This window comes from Ipomoea triloba, chromosome 4 (assembly GCF_003576645.1).
Source record: "Ipomoea triloba cultivar NCNSP0323 chromosome 4, ASM357664v1".
Classification (NCBI taxonomy): Eukaryota; Viridiplantae; Streptophyta; class Magnoliopsida; order Solanales; family Convolvulaceae; genus Ipomoea; species Ipomoea triloba.
Window position 1 is genome coordinate 16,843,492 of NC_044919.1, and position 24,512 is coordinate 16,868,003.

The 24,512-nt window shown below is 35.3% G+C and overlaps 1 long non-coding RNA gene across 2 annotated transcripts; it reads right to left on the reverse strand.

Moving 5' to 3' along the window:
• Positions 1-22,379: 22,379 nt before the first annotated feature.
• Positions 22,380-24,089, reverse strand: LOC116017303. Of its 2 annotated transcripts, none has more exons than XR_004097870.1 (2): positions 23,673-24,089; positions 22,380-22,736 (listed from the first exon to the last, which is right to left on the reverse strand). It is a non-coding gene; the product is annotated as an uncharacterized LOC116017303 (long non-coding RNA). The 2 variants fall into 2 exon arrangements; XR_004097871.1 differs by having other exon boundaries at positions 22,380-22,748.
• Positions 24,090-24,512: the final 423 nt, after the last annotated feature.

Here is a 24,512-nt window from a genome sequence, read left to right on the forward strand (position 1 = left end):
ACCTAACTACATTCATTCTTGCATAGTAGGGCACAAGCCGCCACGTATAAATCTGTAACATTGGCATCCATAGCCTCTATCCATTCTGGAACCTGACAGCCTGCATATAACAAGTAGGCTCCAAAGGACATACCTCAGTAGACAGAGCAACGAACTCCGCACCTTCAGCTCGGGACCTATTCCGTGTAACCATACCATAAGTGCGAATTGTGGGACGAGTAGGTTTAGGAGCCCGAGCCCAAGCCCGAGTACTGACCGTAGAAGTAGATTGAGTAGAAGAAACTGTAGCCAGCATTGAAGAAGCAATAGGAGCTATCACACGAGTAACAAGCTGCAAAACAGGCTTAGCAAAAAGAAATACCTGCTCATCAAAACGAACATATCTGTAGATAAAGACCTTGTTAGTAGTTAGATCCATACAATGATCTCTTGAAACGACTCTGGTTAACCAAGAAAAACACAAGGAGCCAACTGAAAACTCATATTGTGACGAAGATGAGGGTAGCACAGACAATCGAACACACGCAGAAACGAATAAGACGGAGGAGAACTATGCAACATAGCATGAGGACTGGAGTTGCGCAGAACAAGTGAAGGCATTTTATTGATTAGATAAACTACAAACTCAAATGCATATTCCCAAAAATGTGATGGAATAGACGCATGAGCCACCAAAGTTAGAGTAGTTTCCACTATGTGCCTGTGCTTACGCTCAGCATGACCATTCTGTTCGTGAGCATAAGCACAGGACTGCCAATGGTTTATACCAAGAGTAAGAAACAAAGAGTGCAATTTCTTATACTCAGCCCCAAGATCAGATTGAACAGATTTAATACGACAACCAAAAGAGCGTTCTACTAAGGCACAAAAATGATAAAATATAGCATAAATGTCAGACTTAAAACGCATAGGAAAGAACCAAGTATAGCGCGAATAATCGTCCACAAATATGACAAAATAGCAATATCTATTAACAGAAAGAATAGGCGCAAGGCCCCAAATGTCTATATACACCAAATATAAAACATGACTACTAGACGACTGAACACGAGCCAAAGGGAAACACGTAGATTTACCCATCTGACACGTAGTACATAATGAAGACAAACGCCCATCCCGAACAAAACTTTAAAATATGAGACTGAACACGTTGATGAGGGTGACCCGAACACCCATGCCACACGGACGCGGATGCACGAGCAGAAAGAAACGCTAACGAAGACGGAGAAGAAGACACTGGCAGAGTATAAGCCACCCGAGCTCCTACCCCGTAGAAGAACATCCTTGGTTAGGATATCCTTCACAAGAAAATACGAGTGATGAAATTAAAAAAAAAAAGACATTATTCTCGAAAGCAAATTTCTGAACAGAAAGTAAGGACGTAGACAATTTTGGGACATGAAGAGCACGGGACATCCTAACAAACCTAGAGGGGGTAGAAAACGAAGTATGTCCAACACTAGCAATTGACAAGGCCTTACCATCACCGACACGCAAAGTGTCAGTACCCACATAATCTTCTGACGTAGAGAGATCATGAATGTCAGGTGTAGCGTGATCTGTGACACTCGTGTCAGGGAACCAATTCTGAGAAGTCAAAGGAGTACTGAATCATGCTGGAAAACAATATTCGCCTGAGCACCATCCGAAAAACGACGATAGCACGTCACAACCGTGTGACCAGGCAAGCAATGAGGACCATTTCGCAACCATTGTGGACCACCACAGCCACGACCCCGATTCTACTGCCCTCTTGAATAATTAACAAAGCCATTTCCACGCCACTGGTTATTATTATTAAAACCATTACTTGTACTCCAACGTAGTTGACCAGAGGCAAAGACAACAAATTTTCTAGAATACGACTAACCACCACTGCCATGCCAATGCTGCTGCGAACCGTCGCAACGCTATCCCGTGCGACCACCTCGCCTCACAACATGCGCTACCGGCTCCGACACACTACCAACCACCACCACTGGAAATTCATCAGCCAATAAAAATTCCTAAGCACCAAGAAAGTCTGCAAAGTCCTCTAGCGTCACCGGCGTCGCACTAGTGGAAAGAGAGGCGGTTAGTGCTCTGTACTCCGGTTGTAACCTACGAAGCACGTACAGGTTTTGCTCGTTAGTGGATATTGGCCGACTAGCCAAAACTAGATCCTCAATGATGAGCCGTGCTCTGCCCAAGTAATACGCAACCGACACGTCACCCTAGCAGAGAGATTGTAGCTGACCGAGTAGGTTAAGAGCCCTCGCTCATGAAGAATACGCCAAAGCAGTCTTAATGTCCATCCAAACTGCCATTGAAGTCCTCCTCCCCACAGCCAAATGCATCACCTCCCCTGAGAGAGAAGAAATGAGCATGGAGAGTATGGCTTAATCCTACTGCGCCCATAAGCCATACGCGGGACTAACAGTAGCAGAGGATGCTTCACGGGCTGGTAACGGGAACGTAGCCGACAGACAAGGTATGGTCCCATCCACATATCCTAACAGGTTTTGGGTGCGAAGAAACAGGATAAGCTAAGTCTGCCAAAATAAATAATTGTGATTGGTAAGTTTAATGCTCACAAAGTGATGAGCAGTGGACAAAGAATTGAGTATAGATGGAATGGCGACATCGGAGACAGTCCGCTCGGAAGACAAACCGGCAGAACCATCGTTAGCCATGCAAGAGAAACCTGGCTCCTGATACCAGATTAGGATTCTATTATTTGTTAACCTAACTGTTCAAGATTACAATAAAGAGATAAATACAAAGGGAAGAGTTACAGATATACTACAACTATGACACAATAAGAGTCCTAACAGATCGCAACTATCATTAAAGAGCTCTTGGTGTATGAGGATTTGGCCAGGTCTAGTCTCGTGTAGGATTGAGGTATTTTCGAAATCCATTTGAGTATTTACTTAGTTGAGTCATGTCAATTTTGTATTCACAGCGGGCCTAGGTTTTTACCTCAATTCTTTGCTATATTACTTTTTTGAATTTCTTGTTGAGTTTTGTTGTGTCATGTGTTTCCCTTGATTTTTTTCTTACTGTCCAAATAGTGTCAAAAATACCCAAAAGAAAAATATTATCTTACTGCATTATTACGTCAAAACATCATTAATAAAAAAACACCATATCTATGTTTCTTGAAACACTTTCTTGAAATATTGATCTTTTCTTCTTACTCATATTGTGTAATACAAATTGCTTGAAATTTCTTGCATCTAAGGATGATATACTGCTTATTCTAGACATTCTTGAACCCCATGTCACTCTATTATCATCAACCACAAAAAAACCGTCCAAACACACCTCAAGAACTAAGAACTCTAAGCTCTAAAAACCACCCATATATTGGTTTGATCAATCATGCCTATTGACCTCGAATTTTTGAACCTCCCACTTCGTACATTATCATTTAACCTCTCAAGGGGCCATCTCCACTGGTATCACACCCCAAAACCATGCATAAAAATACGCCTAGTGGAGAAATTTCTTACTCATATTGTGTAATACAAATTGCTTGAAATTTCATGCATCTAGGGATGATATACTGCTTATTCTAGATAAACGTCCTATTTAGCCCCTAGTGGAGAAAGAAGCTGAAAAGTCAGCTTAAGAAGGTGTTTCTGAGATGTTGATTAGCAGTGAAAAGTCAGATAAGATAGTTCACAATGAAAAGTTATAAGAAGTAACTTTTCGAACAGTTGGACAGTCAACTCTACTCGAAGAGTCAGATGAAAAAGAGGTTACACCAAATTAGAAAAGCATTCATTTCGTGGATAAGAATACTCCACTAATAGATTTTCAATCGGATCTAAGGTGGTTGAGGGATCATCCACCAGATCAAGTCATTGGAGATGTAAGTGTTGGTCCTGGTGAGGGTTATGGTATAAGTCTAGAGGGGGGGGGTTGAATAGGCTTGTATATTTTGAAATATTTTTACGACTCGTTAAATCAACCGAAAGGTAGATTTAACGTTTTGAGAGTATGCACAACAGAAATTATATTAACCCTTTTAGATTGTCTTTGCATGTGATTTTAATCTTATTAAAATTCTTAGGTTTGTTTGAATTTATGCAATGAAAAATAGTAAATAATCTAAAGAGAGTGAGAGACAGATTTTTTATAGTGGTTCGGCTATAACCAACTTACTCCACCCTTCTCCTTAAATCCTAAGGAGGTTTGCACTATCACCAGTACAACAGCCTGATGTCCACGCTTTGAATACAAAGCCAGCCGTGAACACCTTCACTAGGTTTTTCAACTCAACATTAGTTTACTCCGCATCTTTCTACTTTTACTAAGTAGAGAATACAAAGTTTGAAGAATAGGGTTTTTTTCTTTCTCCGACTAGAGATCTTGGCTCTTGAATCTAGATCTTCACTTGAAAGCAGCACAAGTCTCTAAATCTAGATATGCGCATTTAAACTTTTGTTTATCTTTCTCAGTCATAGGTCACTTGTAAACATGGAGCGTTTGAAGACTTAGATAATTTTTAAAATGACTAGCACCTTCTTTTGATTTAGACGAGGCTATTAATAAGAACGTTGAAATAGTTTCATTGGAGGGAGAACAAATTTCAAACACCTATAGACTAGTGTGTAGAAACCGGCAGGTAATCCGGAGAGTAGGTGAGTGTGTCAAATTTTCCAACATGAAAGACTTATTTTGCACTGGACATTGCTTTTTGTTCTGCACAAATTATTAGGGCATTAAAGGAAATATCTAGTTTGAGATATGTTCCTAGGACTTTTTATTCCTCAGACACATGTGCTTTAGTTTTAAGGTTTCAAACTATATAGCTCACAGAATGTCTCGAGCAGTCCTTTCAAATGGTTAACTAGGTTAACGCTTCGAGACCTTATACCTACTACATCTCGGATACGAGTGGTTGAATTTACCATTCGTCCCTTATTACTCCTCGAAAGGTAAGTCCTTCATATTCTTCGGCCTTTTGCAATCTTTCGGTTACGAATGGTTAACTTTACCATTCGGTCTTGCTAACACTTTGAAAGGTAGGTCCTTCGAGGTACCATTGAATTGGATTCAAATGTTTGACTAGAATGAATTCTAAGTCTAAAATATAAAATAATTTGGGTCTAAAATTTCTATCATCTGGTATCATCAAAATCTAAAAACAAATGGTACTAACAGTAAGAACTGATGTGCGTACTAGATCATCCATGAGAGAAAGTATGATCACATGCTTTGGTAGATCTAGATTAGGTTCAAGCTATGCAAGAAAAACTCTATCAATTTAAATAAATGATGTGTGGGAGCTAGTTCCTAGACCCTACACCAAAATGTAATTAGGATGGAGTGGGTATTTAGGCACAAAATGGATGAACAAGATCAGAAGTCATTGTTAAGATTAATGCTCGTCTAGTGGCTAAAGGTTATTGCCAAGAGGAAGTAATTGATTTTGATGAAACCTTCACTCTGGTTGTAAAATCGAAAGTAATAAGGATTTTCCTAGCTTATGCCATGTTCAAAGACTTCACAGTTTTTCAAATGAATGTCAAAAGTGTTTTTTTTTAAATGGTTTGTTAGAAGAAGAAGTCTACGTAGAACAACCCCTAGGGTTTGTAGTGAATATGGGTAAAGATAAGGTTTACATGCTGAAAAGGCCTTGTATGGATTGAAACAAGCGCCAAGAGTTTGGTATGACACCCTTTCGAATTTCCTACTCAAGTATGGTTTCACAAAACGTCAAATAGACAAAATCCTATTCAGGATCAAAGATGGTGAGCATATCTTAATAGTCCAAATTTATGTTGATGACATAATCTTTGGCCGCACTAACCAATCTTTATGCGAGAAGTTCTCTAAATCGATGAAAAACAAGTTCAAAATGAGCATAATGGGAGAACTCAACTACTTCTTGGGATTATAAGTAAACCAAAGCAATGAAGGGATTTTCATCAACCAAGCTAAGTACACAAAGAATTTGATGAAAAAGTTTGGTGTGGATGGAAAATCTTCAGTTAAGACCCCCATGAACACATCTTTAATGTTGGATATTGACAATGCAGGTAAAGGTGTTGATTAATCTAAGTATAGAGGGATCATTGGATTGTTGATATACCTCATTGCTAGTAGGCTAAATATTTCTTACTTAGTTGGAGTATGTGCAAGATTTCAGTCAAAGCCTAAGGAAAGTCACCTTATGGCTGTCAAGAATATTCTAAGGTATCTTAAGGGTACACAAAGTATTGGACTTTGGTATCTGAAAGGTGGAAGTTTTGAGTTAGTATGCTACTTAGATGTTGACTTTGCGGGATACAAGATTGATCGCAAAAGTATGTTAGAAATGTGTCAGTTTCTCGTCGGAAGGTTGGTATCTTTGTTTAGCAAGAAGCGAAATTCAATTGCGATAAGTACATCCGAAGCTAAATATGTAGGAGCGAGTAGTTGTTGTGCTCAAGTCTTATGGATGAAACAACAACTAAAGGATTATGGTGTTGAAGCTAAGGAAATTTGCATCAAGTGTGACAACACTAGTGCTATTGCCATTACACATAATCCGGTACTACAGTCAATCACTAAACATATTGACATCAAGTCTCCCTTAATTAGAGATCATGTGGAGAAAAAGGATATCGTTTTGGAGTATGTCAATATTGATTATCAACTGGCAGATATATTGACCAAGTCTTTAAGTGAAAGCATGTTCTCTATGCAAAGGCATGCGCTTAGCATAATCGAACTGAGTTGATAAGTAGTCCGAATAGTGAGAGAGGTAATAAGGAGTCGAGAAGTTGATTCGATAAGTGGTTTGACTGGATTGTGAAAAGTTAGAAAGCATACGAAAAGTTGTAAGAGTATTCGAAAGGTTATTATTCGAGAAGTTAGCCAAACTAAATGGACGAAAAGTAAGGTCGAATGGTAAGAAACTTCCAAAAAGTAAAGAGAGTGATAGAAAGTTAATAGTTACGAAAAGTAAGAAGGCTGAATGGATAAAGCTTATCGAAAGGTCACGAGAAGTTAGGAAGACAAAAGGTCAATACAACATAAAGGTGAAAAATTAGAAATCATTCGAGGTATGCACTTATTGACTTATCGAATTAAGCAGGAACACATTTTATGCACTTTTTTGCATGTTTGATAACCTGACACCACAATTTGATATGGATTTATTATTTTCCCTCTCATCTTAAATGTATGAAAACTTTTTTATCTTTCTCTTTCCTTATCAAGAAAAGTGATCGTACTTATATCCTATACTAGCTTTAGACATTCTCTATGAAAATTTAATGACCCAAGGGCTGAGTATGTTGTCATTTTCCAAAATTTTCAAAATTGGGTCAAATCTTTTAAATCAATTTGTTTGTTTGTTGCCAAAAACCTTGTGGTCTAGTGGCACTCGGTGTCTCGGTTTACACTCCCACATGGATGATGGGAGTGGGTTTGAGCCTTAGTAGAGGTAACTGTTGACTCAAGTGCTTCAGTACGTTGAGAACGTAGCTATGAATAGATACTACATTGTAACAGAGTCAGTAGTACTCAAAAAAATTTGTTTGTTTGTTTGTTTGTTTTTTTTTGTTTTTTTGTTTTTTTTTTATATAATCCAACCCATTTTCTGAAAGTATAAAAGAAAAAGGTCAAGGTAAGCTATTACTTTTCACAAAATTTTCCTAAGTGTTTGAGTGTTCTTCAAAATCTCTTTACAACTCATCCTCTAAAAAAAACCTCAAACTTCAAAATATCAAATTGTTTCATTGGCTTCCAACGACAATCCATCAAACCCTCCAAGTCCCAAGCATACTAATGGCCAACCAGCTCTTGAGGAGCTAAGTAACAAGGTAAAATCTGGTAGTATCTTAGATAATAATAGATTTCTCTGCACTCTATAGACAAAGCATTGAATGAGAAGATTCTTCAGAAATTTGAAGATTGTGGATTGATGAGGTACCTTATCATGACTACCAGATGATTTACATGCTCGACTACACAAAAAATGGTTTATCAATGCTAGAGTGGTTTTGGTTTTCCGATTCAATATTTGTTGGAACTAAAGGGTATGCAGTTGAGGGAAGTAGTACCAGTTTACCAGAACACATATATGTTCCGCACTAAACCTCATAGACCAAAGGACAAGTTACCCCCTAGCTAAGACAAAGAAGAAAACCTCTATGGCTATTGAAAGTTCATCTAACATTCCTTTGCTAGAGGTGGCAAAAGAGCTCAAATCCTAGAAAGCAAAAAAGAAGCTAGTAGATGAAGAAGGAGAAAGCAAGCCCCCAAAAATTGTAAAGGCTAAGAAGGTTGTTAAGAAGAGAGAAGACTCTACTATTTAGGGGGGAACCTTTGACAAAATAGGGATCTGCCATCCCCAAAGTAACTGAGGTTCAATGCCTCATTCTTGTCAATAAACCTGTAATTGTTCAATCTCAACCCATCCCATAAGAATGTTACAGAGGTGATTGGAGGAATAATTCGAGATGTTGCTACTACCAATATTGAAGAAGGAGATGAAGTTATTGCACGAGAAGTTGATCCATGAGAAGGTGAAGGTGAACTGCAAAAAGTGGCTGACCAAGCAGTGGATACCAGTGTCATGCCATCAAAAGATCAACAACGCCAAATTAGTGTTAATGTAATCCTAGCTCTTCAAATTCATATGGAAAACATCCCAAAGGAATTCTTTGTAGATGAAGACTTAATGGATGAGTTGATAAGGGTGAAAAATTGACAGCACTAGAGGATCAACAACTTTCAAACCATTACTGATGGGATCTCAAAGATGGGACTTGAAGACGAATTTGCACTTTACTAGCTGGGTTATGAATACATACACCCAGGCTATTGACTAGAATTTAATTAAGCAAGTGTACAACAAGAAGTTGGCTGCTCGAGAAGTTGATAAGGGCAAGTCAAAGCTAACACACAAAGAAGCTCAAAGTCAGGTTCTTCCAGCTACTGAGAAGTAATACTTAAATTAAGAAGCTGAGGAAAACAACTGATATTTTGGAAGGTGAAGCTAGGACTAGTCTACAAGATGAATTCAAGGAGAAGTTGATGCGAAAAGTCTAAGTTTGGAAAGTCAAGGTCAAGAAGGTTCGAAAAGTCTAGTAGCAAATGCTACAAAAAGTAAAGTTCCAGATGTTCTGAGTAGTCAGGTTGCTGAGACTATGAAAAGTAATGTTGCTGAGGTACTAAGAAGTTAAGCAACTAATGCACCGATAAGTCCTTCTCCTAAAGTTGTTGCTTTGAGAGATGAACGAGAAGTTGTTGACAAAGATGCAACAAAAGATACCAGTCTGAAAGGTGACGATGTAGTGAAAAGTCTCACTCTAAGAAATCACCAATCTCATGGTTCGGAGGGTCCCATGAGAAGTCAACCAAAACCTTATTCGAGCAATTCAGAACCAAAGACAACCCAAGAGGTTGTTAGTGGTTACAATATTGCTTTAATCGAGAAGTTGGATGCTTAAGTGCCTGAGATTCAAGATCAACTCCGAAGGCTTCCAACTCCTCGATATGATCTAAATGAGGCATATAAGGATATGACAAGTTTCCTTGTTGCTGATGACTTTGAGGGTTCCCATGACGATGGTGGAAAAAGGGAAGCACCTCACATGGATAACAATTCTAATGACAGTGTTGAGTATGTGCAGGAACATGTTCATACTCAAAGGCCAATTCAACAAGATCATGCCATTGATCTAATGATGCAGATTGCAAAGGACCAAAATTCCTTCTTTAAAAAGATGAAGAGAACTGCTAGAGCTAATCTCTCATAAACTGGTATTACCAAAAGGCTAGTAACGTTGTAGTGGCAATCTATTGAGGAATTAATGGTCAGCCAAGCTGGAAACCAAGATGATATCAACTGGATCTTATAATAGGCTAAACAATCTATCCACGACATGTGGAAATTGGTTGAATCCCTCGTCAAACAAAAGGGCACAATAGAAGAGAAATTGGACTTTCTTGGTGGTCAAGTTGATAATGCTAATCAAAGGTTGGGCCAGGTTGAACAGAAGTCGGATATCATACATGAGAGCCAGTTGATCCTAGGGAAAAACCAAGAATTCATGAGAGATTCTGATGACAAGTTTCTAGAGGTAGCTGATATTGTCCATTTTTTTTTAGGTTGAAGGTATGCTCAAATTAAAATCTATATTGTCTAATGACGCCAAAAAAGGGGAAAATGAGTGATAAGGGTGGAGATAGAAGTGAGAAGAAGAGAAACTATTCTGGTAGGGATCTTACCATAACCCTTGGCAGAAAAGAAGTTCCTTTCAAACCTTATAGGAGTTATAAGTTCTTGGCTGAAAATCTGCATGTGTGGACAAGGAAATGGTATGCTAAATGAAAGGTAGATTACATCATACACTAGAATGAGCAGTGTGAGAAGGAGAAGCAAAGGGAATAAGAAGCCGAAAGGCAAAAGAAAAGAAGGAAGCTTGAGGCAGAAGAAGCTGAGCATGAGGTTCTTGCCAAGATAGCCAAGCGAAAACAAGTGTCCACATATGATTCTGATCATGACCTTGGGGTTCATCTTTTTGACATAATCAAGAATGCATGAATCTCCATTTTGGATTATATGAAGCCTGGAGAATGCATAACTTGGTGGAAATATGGAGTAATTGAAGGTGAGACACTTGTTGAAGCCTTTAAGAATTACTTACAATTTAACATTTTCAACTCCTATATGCCGTATATGCTTCATGGAGACGTTCTATGATCAAGGAGAAATATCAACCAAGTGGTTGGTAGTGTAAGAGAAAAAGCTCAAGAAAGACCTTGGCGAGAAGAAAAAGGAAGATAAAGACATGTTTTTTTTTTTAAGAGATATTTTAGATGAATGTAATATTTATTTACTCCATGCTTTCCTTACTTATCTCTTGAAATATTTTGTAACTGTAATGATTTTTTGTGCTAATGGAAATTTCAGTTTTTGTTGTGTTGGAGTTAGATTTAAAATTTTTATTATTTTTTTTATTATAAAAGTTGTCGAACTTAGGCTGAATTATAATTAAAAACTATTCATATTAAAAAAAGCCAGTTGCATAAAAGAGTATAAGGGCTCGGTTGGTTCACGAAAAATATTTGAACGGAAGTGGAAGTGAAATTCCATGAAAAAGTAGTTACTGGGAAGATAAATTCTATTGTTTGGTTGGTGGAAAAGAAGTTACTAGGAATATTGATTCCGTTGTTTGGTTGGATTTAGAATGGTAAGGAATAATGTGTATAAAGACATATATGCCCTTATAATAATAATAATAATAATAATAATAATTATTATTATTATTATTATTATTATTATTATTAAGCATAACCTATTTCTAACCCACCAGCCCATAATCCATTTCTAACCCACCAGCCCATAACCCATTAGATATAACAAATCCCTTCCATAGCATAATTTGCCTTTCCCACTACTGGTCTGCTGCAACAAATTGAAGGCATCACAGGGCAATAGAGGAGAAGAAATGGGAGGATCGAAGATGAAGAGCTGGTGTTCGGAGCTGCTGCAACAAATTGAAGGCATCGCTGGTTTGCATGTTGGTAGTTTTCGTTGTTGTTGTTTTTTTCTTTTTCCTTTTTTTCTTTTTAATTTGTGAATTAAAAAAAAACCTAAATTTTTTGTGTGCTTTAAGTTTTGAGGATGAAGATGAATTTCTTATTTGGTTAGTTGTTGACTTGGATTAGATAGTATTTTCATTGTTTTTTCTATACTTTTTTTGTTAATGAAAATATGTGGATTTTGGGGATGAAGATGAAGATGAATGCAGATCTGGCAGTGTTTTAGTTAAAGCATAAGGGTAGAATAGTCCAGGCAGCTCAAACTTTTTTCCCTCCTACCACGGAAAACAAAATACTAGGTCCAAACTCGGAATTGGTTTTCCTCAAATATGAGGAATTAGTTTTCCATTGGAAAACAATTTCCATGAACCAAACATCAGAAAACCTACTTTTCTTCAATTTGTTGGAAAATATTTTTCTGGGAAAATCTTTTCCTGCCAACCAAACATGGCCTAAGGTTTTGACATCATAAAAAAAGGGAAGTTGTTAAGAACAAGTCTTCTTTGATTTTGATGATACCAAATTATGTTTGGAATTTTAGTACCATATTTATTTTTAGAAATAGGAATCTGAAAGGTAACTTAGATTAGTACTGTCAAAGCGAGCCAACCCGCCCCACCGCAGGTCAAATTTTTGGCGGGCTTTTGCGAGCCGGCCCGTTAGGCCCGCGGGCCAGAATTTGTGTAACACTAACCCGCTCCGCGCGGGTTCGCGGGCCCCGCGGGCCCTGCGGGCCGAGCTTTTTCATCTTTTTTTTTTTAAATTTTAATATATGTAATATATATATTCACATTCACAGTACATAAATATAATATTTAGGATTAGGAGTTTATATATATATATATATTTATTTTTAAAATTTTTTTTACTTAGCCCGCGGGCCACGGGTCAATTTTGGCCTGCCCCATTAGGCCCACATTTTCGCGGGCCTATTTTTTCATGACCCTAACCCGCCCCACCGCGGGGCGGGTGCGGGCCAGCCCGTGGGCTTTGGCCCATTTTGACAGCCCTAACTTAGATAATGAACTTTACCAACCGGGAAGATTAACCGGAAAGTAAAACAAGTTCAAAAAGCAACCTTAGGATATTGTTAGTCTTCAGAATGTCACTTTAAGAATAAATCTTACATAATAGGAAGTCAATTCAATCGGGAAGCAAATGAATTCGATCGAGAAGTAACCTACAAAAAGTTAAGCTATCTTTGAGAAGTCGCGAGAAGTCAAGACTGCGATGCATTGAAGGCTCGAGAGGTTGAAGACCAAAGAGTTGAAACTGCTAAGAGTGGAAGATATGAAGAGTTGAAGACTCGATAGTTCAATGGTCCAAAAGTGATAGGGTCAACCTTTACCGGAAAGTAGGGGCACAGAAACTTAACTTAAAGCAACAAGTTCATTTCTGAATAATTAAAGATTGACCAAGGAAAATCAAATTAGAGAGGTTGCTAAGGAAAGATTCGAAAGGTTAACCACTATAAGTCAAGGATTACCTTTTCATATCTACTATTCGAACATTCTCTGAATGAACAGTTAAGTTCCTCAAAAGCTCATAATGCAATGAGAATGCTACCAAGGCAAGAGGAGTCCTAGGCACACATCCCAAGGACATTTCCCAAAAAGGCCATGACATGTTTCACAATTAAATAAGCTAGGAGCATATGCAAAAGCACATCCAACGACTAAAAATCTAACAAAAAGAAACCTACCACATTACCCTATAGTCTTTGCATGCAAGTTTATTACACCATTTGTTTCCCTCGAACAGATAAATTTGAGGAAATACCACCATTTTCTTCAAGTTTATTGCCCGCTATTGTAGATAATGAGATAGATAAAGTGCATGCATCACGAGATGATCATCAAGAATGGGATATGTGAGCATTAATTATTACATGTAATAATGCTTTAATTAAGTACTTATTGTATTTTTTTAATTTTCTTATTGTAATACATCTATTGATCTATATATTTTCATTTGTTAATAATTTTTCTTTCTAAACAGACATATGGATTAATCAAATGATGATGGTACTACAAAAGGTACTCAGGGTACTCAAGAGAGTGATACTACTGTTAAGACGAGGGGTGCCACTCGTATGAAAAAAACCTTTCTGCAACATGCTATTTCGATGAAACAGCCAATTTAATTTGATAGATTGGATCCTGTTTACAAGCCAAGTGGCAGTGCATTTAAAAGCTATGTTGCATTATTGGGACGGAACAATGTTCCTATCACAATAGAGTCATGGCCTAAAGTCCCAGACGATACTAAGGAGCTTATTTGGAATGATATCCTGGTAACTTTTTTTTAAAGATTTTAGATTTATATAAAAAGTTAATATAATTGCATATCTTACTAATAAATAATCTTGTTTTGTAGAGTACTTATGATGTTCCCAACACAAGCGCAATGAAGACTCGTTGGTTGCAATATGTGGGTGAGCGGTGGAAAGATTTTAAAACAAAATTGGTTAACAAGTATATATTCGGTAGATTGTCAGGTCAGAACCCATGTGATAAATATAGTTTCCTTGAACAAAACACATGGAATGAGTTTGTTCAGCATCATACAGGTCTAGAATATAAGGTATTGTTATTATTTTATATATAATTAACTCAAATATGTTCATTATATATAATTAATTAATATTTTGTTTTTATGTAGGCAAAAAGAAAAAAAACATCAAAAAGACATACAAGCTAAGAACATTCATCCACATTTTTTAGCTCGAGGAGGTTATGCTAGGTTGGAAAAGACAATGATGGAAGAGAAGATGAAAAAACAACAAGCACGTGCAGATTCAGATCCGTCGTTTACAATGAGTTCTCCAAGTCCTCCACGTAGAGCCGAAAAGTGGAAGAAAGCAAGAATGGATAGTTCAAAAAGTTTTCGCACCGAAGCAACTAGATTGGTCGCGGAAAAAATTGTAAGTAATATGTTATAATTTTCTACATTAATAGTAATTATTATTCAATAATTTTTATATATGTTAGGATGATCTCGAGTTACAAGCTTCTCAAGGAGAATTTGTTGAATTTGGAAGACAAGATGCATTGACTATTGCGTTGGATACTGATGAGCATCCTAGGCGTGTTAGAGCCATGGGAAGAGGGCATGGCATCAAAAGCGTATTTGGTCATGCAAAATGTCGTCAAACGCCTTTAGATGATGGTGAGCGGATGGTTGATGCTGTTGTTGCACAAGCGTTAGAAAAACAAAACTAGCAATTTAATTATAGGCAAGGCGAAATGACTCAGCAAGTAACTCAACAATTTGAAGCACAAATGGCTGAGATGATGAAGCAATTTAGTTCTATGCAGACTTCTGTTCACCCATCTACACAATTAAGGCATGAGGATAACCCAGACCCGAACAGTGGAAAAGCTAGTTCCCCAGACCCTTTTGCTGATTTACCCGCGGTAAGTAATCATTTATAGTTAATCTTATTATTATTTATTAATATTTTATATGATTCTTAATTAAGAATTAATGCAGTTAGGGGCACAATGTGAATTGTTCTTGGAAGATCCCATTAAACGTTCGGTGGCATATGGGACAACTTATGCTGGTGGGCATGTTCACGGGGTTGCACTAGATGCAACTCAAGTGAAGGTGAACGTAGATAAAGTTATTGATCCAAGTGCAAATGTACCATACCTCACCAGTGAGGTTCAATGTTTAGGTGTTGCATTTCAACACTTTATTATTTGGCCAAAGAAGTTTGTAGAGTTATGCACTAAAGGTGAAGAGGTATGTACACTGTAAATATTTTTATTTTAAAATAGTATGTAATTTACTTTTTGTAAAATAATAATTCTTATATTAAAATTCACAGTTAAAAGGAAATGCCAAATTGATTGTTGAACCGGTTGTGCCTTCTCATCATCATTAATTCACTTTAGCTGATACCAATTCTTTGAGTGATTTATGCAATAAGGCATATAGAATAGCTAGCAGTCTTCAAGAGAATCTTGTGGTTCAAATGTCTCGTGGTATTATGGGCAACATTGCTTATGAGTTGCATCTTGAGAGTGAGAAGATCGTACGTTTCTTAAATATGGAGACCATCGATATTTCTCTTTTTCAGTTCTTTATAAGGTAATAAGTTTTTTATTACTATTTGTTCATAATACTTTAAATTTATTTATCGTCATAATTTTTAGTAATATATTTACAATTAATTGTGCTTGTGAATAGGGGTCTTTACAAAGATTTTGGTTTGGGATCAAAAACTATGTATGACTTCCTAGATCCACATTGTATTCAACCAAAAATAAATAGCAAAGATGATAGGATAACGTATATAAATGACGCCATACGAAATGGACAGAAAAATGTGTATTTAGCTCCATATGTTTTCAAGTAAGTATTAATTACGTTTTAAATAAAAGTACTTGTATATAATATACTTCTATTATATATTATATTTACTTAAAAATAATAAATTACTTATTTGCAGTGGGCATTGGATGTTGATGGCAGTTTGTCCTCTATTACATGAAATTTATTGGTTTGATTCAATTGGTCAAAGACCACATATGGACATTAAACAGATAATGGAAACATATGTAAATTTATAAATAATTAATAGTTATTATTAATGTAGTGATGATGTCAAGTATTTACAGATATTTTATGTCTTATATTAATAGGTGTCTCACCGCAACAAGCATTTTGCGTGGAAAGAAACAAAGTCGTTCACCAAAATGGATTACATGTTCGGTAAGTAGTTCATACACTTTGTAAAACAAACTTATTGTTTTTTATTTATAAAATTTATTAACTTTATTGTAATTCAAATGTAGTGTGCTAAACAAAGAGGTAATACCGAATGTGGCTATTATGTAATGAAATTCATGTTCGAAATCGTTTCCAACAACCTATACAAAGGAATAGATAAGACAAGTAAATTAATAAAATATCTTTCTCCTTTATTTTCAAAAATACTAGCTTATTTATTATTTATCTCTTTTGAACTTTGTAGGCTTTGGAGAAAAAAGGAAGATTGCCCTACATTCAACAAGAGATTAATAAAATTAGAGACACATGGTCTAAGTTTCTTATTGATGAATGGGTTACTAAAATGCTACCTTATTAGTTTCAAATTAGTTTATGTTTATTACATTGATGTTTATTAGTTTGATAATAAATTGCATTTTTATTAGTTTTAAATTAGTTTATGTTTATTATATTGATGTTTATTAGTTTGATGTTTAGTTTGATGATGAATTGATATTTATTAGTTTGATGTTTATTAGCTTGAAGTTTATTAGTTTGATGAATTGATGTTCATTAGTTTGAAGTTTAGTTTGATGAATTGTGTTATTAATTTGATGAATTGAAGTTTAGTTTGATGGTTATTAGCTGATTTTGAATGTAAAATTGATGCACATAAAACTGCACAGGTTTTGATTGGAAATCATAAAATAAATTTAATAATAATAAATAAATAAATAAATATATATAGCCAAGCACCTTGTGCTCAAATGGCATGTAGTGGCCTCCCTCAAATGAAAGGTCATGAGTTCAAGCCTCAGTGGAGGATATATTGAAATTGACTCTTTGTGCGCTTCAATAGGTTGAGAAAAGTAATATGGTCAGTTGTATTCAAAAAATATATATATATATGTATGTATATACATAACCGATGTTGTATATATTTTTTTAAAAATAAAATATCCTACGCCATCGGTTCCTAGCTAAGAACCGACGTCGTAGTATTTATTTATTTTTTTAAAATAGCTACGACGTCGGTTCTTGGCTAAGAACCGACATCGTAGGCTATTTTATTTTATTTTATATAAAATATGCGACGTCAGTTCTTAGCCAAGAACTGACGTCATATTATTATTATTATTATTATTAAAATAGCTACAACGTCGGTTCTTATCTAAGAACCGACGTCGTAGCTTATATACGATGTTGGTTCAATACCCGACGTTGTTTATTTAATATACCACGTCTAGAAGAACGACGAGGAAAGAAAATCGACGTTAAAAGTCTAAAAAATCGACGTTAAAAGCCTTATTTATAGTAGCGTTATAAATACCTCCATTCTAATCTTAGTGTTATTAAGTGCAAGAGCAAGCTAACAAGAGAACCATCTAGCTCACAAGTGAAGAGAGAGCTAAAGCTGAAATTCAAGATCAAGCTCTAAGGACTATGGTGATCAATGAGAAGTCATCAAGCCGAGTCTTGTAGTTGGAGATTGTGAACAAACTTCTTGTTTGATCAAACAATCTATTTCTACTAGGATTAATTAGTAGAAAGAGGCGAAGTAAAAAGTATTTGACTTGTGAAAAACCTAGAGGATTGTGATCTGCTTTATGATCAAGGCACAATTACCCTTTATTCTACTAACAGCATGTTTGGTTTACGGAATGAATTTTAAGGGAATAGGAATACTATTCCACAAGGAATAGAATAGGTAAGGAATAGAATAGAAATTGTATTCTATCGTTTGGTTCGCAGAAGGAATAGACTTGGGAATTGTATTACCACGTTTGGTTGGTTAAAGGAATAGAAATGGAATATATATTTAAAAGACATAAATGCGCTTGTACAAAATTATTATTATTATTATTCAATAATCTGCTTAAAAGATGCCTAAATAGTATATCATATATATACACACATAAAATAGTGAATGGATAGTGGGGGTATTCAAGAAGCAGATTATATATATATCCAGAAAGCAAATTATATAAGCACAAGGTAACCACAATTAACCATAAAAAACATAAATAGTTATGAATAATTAAAGTCTTTTATGCTGAATTAAATATCATTAAATCAGAATAGAAAAGCAATCTCCACGCAGTTTTGATTTACAGAGAACGAAACCTCCACCGCAATCGCCGCCGGAAGCGCTCCGTCGCAATTGCGTGCGAGAACGAAGACGCTCGTGTGCTGCCTGGAATACGCTACTGCGATCACCCTCGTCGTCTGCAAAAACCCAGTTACCACCATAAGTGGGGATGTCGAACTGGATTAAGGTCCGATGGAACGATCAGCCGCTACCACACCGAAGGCATCGCCGCCGCCCCTTTCTTCGTCAGCCTCTCTATTCGTTGGAAGATCGCCGGCTGCGCAACGGATTCCGGAACCTCCGGATAGCTCCAATCGGCAATCTGATCGGCTGGGGACGTTCTCAACTCAACCCGAACACCATCTACGCCCTCCGATTGGCCATGCAATGGCCGGACCGCCAACAAAATCTCGCCGCTGACAAAACTTCCTTCGCCGCTGCCCAGACGTCTCGGACGCATCATAGTATATCACAGTATATAATCGGATCGGACAATCCAAGGGCATATATCAATTAATCATGTATAAGGTACTGTATAAACAACCATATAATTGCAATGCCATAGAAGTATAAAACAGAACATTAAAATACTTTGAAGAAGAAGTCCAATTTGCAATGGCGGAGGGGAGGTAAGATGTGTGCGATGACTGAGAAAGAAAGGTGATGCGAGTCGATGAATTTTAAAAAAGCGAGCCTAAAAAAATTTAGGTTTGAAAAGGATAAAAAAGGAAATATATTAAAATAACTATTCCTGAGAGGCCAGGAATAGACTAATACCAGGGGGCCCTAGTAATAGCTATTACCCTTGCAAGGGTAATAGCTCATTCCCAGGAACAATGTTCCTGGGAATACAAATGCGAACCAAACAACGGAATAGGCTATTACTGGGAATGTTATGCCATTCCCTGCCTATTCCGTGAACCAAACACCCCGTAAGGGGTTTAGTGCAATCCTCCTATGTTAAAGGATAAGAGTGAACATATACCGAGTTTGGCTAAACCACTTAAAATCTTTCTCTCTCTACTTTACAAACGACACTTACATTCATGCATTTAGCAGCCAAACATAAGTTTTTGAAAAGATTAAATACATGCAACAAATTTGAAAAGGGAAAAAAAAAACATTTTCCGTTACGTACTTAAATACATTCTAAGTTCAAGTTTACTTGAGTTGAAGAATCTTTGAAAAGGTTTTTAAAATTTATACAAGTCTATTGACCTCTCATCTAAATTTGCACCCCTTATCCATCTGGACCAACAACATACCTCACCACTAACAATATGATGCCTTTTTTGTGCCTCAAATAAAATCCTGGTGCACTCTCCATATACATACCACCTCAAATAAAATCCTGGTGCACTCTCCATATACATACCACTAGCCTTTGCTCTTGCCCTCATGCAAAGTTGCTCTAAGCATTGCATTTCGTCATATCCTTGGCCAACCCTCTCCGCCTCGAGCTGAGATCTCCTCATGACGAACCACCAAACCAATCGCCCCATAGCCATTTGCTTAAAGTTATGCCCTCCACTTCCTTCCTTGGCTACACCTAGATGAATTATAAACCATGCAACGTAACAACGTAACAGTCGTTAGGCAACTAGGTTCGATCCGTAACTTTATGTATGGAGTAATCTTAAATTTTCAGGCTAGCTATCCCACACAATAGAAGTGTCTTTTTTGTTTTTTGAATACAACTAATTCTATAAGAATGTAGTATCTGTTCAAACATACTTTCTCATTCACTGAGCCTCGAACTCATGACCTCCCATATGTGAGAGCCACTACTTTGCTACTCTGCCATCTGAGTACAAGGTGCTTGGCTTTTAATGTTTACCTTCATTGCAAGCTTTCTCCTACTCTATGTTCTTTTCCCAAAGTCACACTATGTTAAGAACTTAGTAAAACCAAATCAACCCAACCCACGTAACATCTTATGTAATATTTGAAACACTCGTTTATGTATATAAGTATGTATATATATACCATGCATTTTACGTATACGTAATATTTATTAATTAATTGTTTAAATCTTTTTTTTTTATTTCTTTAATTAAACAAACACATGAATATAAATTTTTGTTATTATTTTTACAAATCAAATAATGAAGTAATATTTTTATTATATTTTATTCAAGCAAACCATCACCAACAATACTTAATCTCAATCAATCGATATACCATGGACCAGGGTTCACAGTGCAGTGTGGAGCCTGCAGTGTGAAGCCTGATGCATGTGTATGTATGTTATGTTATGAATTTTTGTGTCTTGTGTTATGAAATTATGTACCTTAAGAATATAAATTTTGTACTTGAAACAAATTAATAATTGTATCTTATGTTATGAATGTCTGTATTTTGTGTTATAAAATGTTGTGCCTATGAACACAAATTATGTACCTAAATCAGATTTGAAAAATAAGTAAATATATAACATTTGTATGTGTCGTGTGTTGTAATTTTTTGTATCTTATATTATGAAATTCTATACCTTACGAGTATGGATTATATATACCTCATCATTTCGATTCAGGGTCCATAATGCTATGTGAACTCGATCCATGATATAAATTGCCAATATGAATTACATGGGCAAATTTTACTGTGGACCTCGGTCCATATTGTAATGTGGTCTATGAAATAAGTATCACTTTAATTACACTTTAGTTTCATTTGATAATATTGCTCTGTTTTTTAGTTTCATTTTCACACACACTAGTTTCATTATAGTAATACCAAAGTATCATTTTAATTGTATTATAATTTCATTTGACAATATACATTATTGTATGAGCTCTATTTTGTAGTTTTCATTTTTCCACGCACACTAGTTTAATTATAATAATAATGCTAAAGTATTATTTTAATTACACTCTATGTTCATTTGACGATATATGTTATTGTGAGACTCTGGATTTTAGTTTCATTTTCCACATACACTAGTTTCATTTTTACAACACTAAAGTATCATTTTAATTATACTGCTGTTTCATTTAACAATATACGTTGTTAAATGAGCTCTGTTTTTTAGTTTTTTTTTTACACACAATAATTTCATTTTAACAATACTAAAGTGTCATTTTAATTATATTACAGTTTCATTTAACGATCATGGTCCACTGTATAACAATTGAATTACATGGGTGCCAATTTCCTCTCCTCTCAAACTTTTGGGCTTTGGCCCGAGCCTTTTTGGGCTCTGACCAGCAGCATCAATGATTGTCGGGCCCACAGATTGTATAATATATTTGGGTTGTTATCTCGTTATATGTAAAGTCATAAGCTGATATTTGATTTATCACAAAGCAAATGCGCTGGGTCCCATCTTACTTTTATAAAGGTACGTACAACTTTGGAACTCCTGTGTGACCTGTCAACTAGTATACTAGGGCATAATCAAAAGAAGAATGTATATATCCATTGGGAAAATTCTATGTTTTTTAAAGAGTGCATGATATTACACGCAAAAGAATGTAGTACCTCTAATTTTAAGTGACATAAATTTATAATTCTTAGGAGGAGTCAAACTTGATAATTTTGTAGTTTTCGAGTCAATTGTCTAACTAAGTTAATTAGAGTTGCCTCCACATAAATTTAGAATTTTAAAATAATAAAATTTGAGAGTAACTCATTAGTTGCAATTCAGAAGAATTCAAATTGAGAGAAGTATCGATGTCTGTCATGTTCAACTTATCTGAGCAATTTGAAGGGTTTTAAACAAGAGTGTACAGTTGCACAGTTAGCGAAATCTAAGTCATTGATAACATTCAATAGCTCAGATCTGCTACACTGACTCATGAAAAGAGTGGACTCATTTGATCATGAGTATATATATATATATATATATATATATATATATATATATATATATATATAAGTACATGTTTGATCTCTAAATTTTCATATAATATTTTCATTTGATCTGCATTGTAATAGAGTTAGTAGTATTCAAAAAAAAAAAAAAAATTTCATATACCTCAAATCAAATATTTTAAGTCATATGATACCACATTAATTATAAAAAGTAAATTAAAGAGAAGATCCATAGTCAAAACATCATTAATTAATATAATAAGACAAATTGATTACATGAGGTTTAGAAAATGCATTTGGTGTTGAAGTTGCACTTCTATTTAACTTCTCAATTGCAATGAAATGACGTTTGAACTATACTTTTTTTGGTGGCAATGAATTTTGAATGTATTTGATTGGCTTATGCATCAGTGCATGTAGAAATGTAGTTGCATAATGTTGTGATTTTTATGAACACCAAATCCCACCCACCATGTTGTGCTATTATAAAATTAGGTGTCTTGACCAGATGTGGCGCATTTCATGATTTATCTTCTTCATCAATCTTCAGGGCAAGAACAATGAATAGTGATAGACTCTTAGGTTTGAGCTGAGGTTGAAACTTATAAAAAATGAGTATACATTAATAAAATTAAAAATAATAAATATTACTGACAAACAAACAATTGATATGATTCATGACAAATAAATGATTAGTTTATTTAATAATATGATAAGATGAAGTTTTATAATAAAGTTGTATGACATAATTATAACGCTTAAAGAAAATTAGTTATCTTTTGTTTTGATTTGCTGACAACTCCAATCCACTAAAATAGACGACATATATACACTTGGTGAAACTAAAAAAGAAATACTCTCTAATTAAAGTTACTCCATTGTTACGTTATTTTAAATATGATAAGTGCGAACTATTATGTATTGTGATGGTATCTCAGCTACCGCTTCAAATGTGTGGCTACAAGATTGAACTACGGTGTTGGGGTGACATTGATTTTTTGGACCAAAAAAGATTGACAAAGTATAGAACATATACTACTAGTAAAGAATCATATGACTGTTTCGAAAAATAAATCACAATTAATTGAAAAAATTGTAATTTATGCCCCTCACAAATTGTGATCAATGTTATATTTGAATTATTAATGGTGTAAATGTTGCCCATCAAATTTCAAAACATGACATGTATTGCTCCTCCCCTAAAAGGAAGAATGAGAAGCATTGTTGTCGGCGGGAGAAAACAAAAATGGATGAAAAATACGTGATTTTCGAACAGAGAAAACAGCGGATAACCACATTTACACCACTAATAATCCATGAATACAGTGACATTGATAATTGACATATTTGTAAGGGCATAAATTACCTTTTCCCTAATTAATTTAACCTTTATCTATAGAAAATTTTCTCTGATCTCCTCCTCAAGAAAATACATTATTTCATAATAATTAATATAATTTAACTTGTAGATCAATATATATATATATATATATATACATCCTAACCACTAACATATCTTACTTACTTGGAAATATATATTGCAGACGGATGGGATCCTCTGGATCGGCCATGGATGATATGAGCACAATAAGTGCAGATATATGGAAGCTATCTATGTACTTAGCACCATATATTACTTCAAGATCTACATACAAACATACCTTAGCTTACTATATATCCTAGCTAGCTGATCAGCTAGCTAGTTAGATCCAATTCAAAAGCAAAAGATAGAAGATGAGATAGATAGATGTTGGCTCAGCTCCCCAATTGAATGCTGATATATGGATGGTCCATCTGCTCATCTGCAAGACTCTACTAGTCAACAAACCAATTAAGCAGTGCTTGATCTGATCAATATAATATGATCAAGAATTGAAGGATATGATTATATATATATATATATATATATATATATATATATATATATATATATATGTATATATATGCCATTCTCTTTCTTCTTTTTATTCCTTAGCTTTTTACTCCATGTGGATGTGTGTGTATATATATATTCATTGAATGAGAAAGGTGTATAGAGTTGGTCATATGTCACTATTGTTGACTAATTAATTAACATAATATAATTATATATAGTGGCCCAGTATGATTGTGAAATAATCTTTCTTTAATTTAAGCACTAAACACAGCAAAATCCATTAGCATTGCATGCGTGCGTGTACACCTACAGCTTCATCTCTGGGTCTCCATCTATATCATTAAAGGGTGTTTGGAAAATGATTTACCACCTAAAATCTAGCTTTTTGGACTGGCCAAATAGCTAATATAAGTGTTTTGTAAATTGCTTTTTTCCTCTAAAAGATTGAATTTCTAAACTCAACGGCCAAATGTCCCAATCCGACAAAAT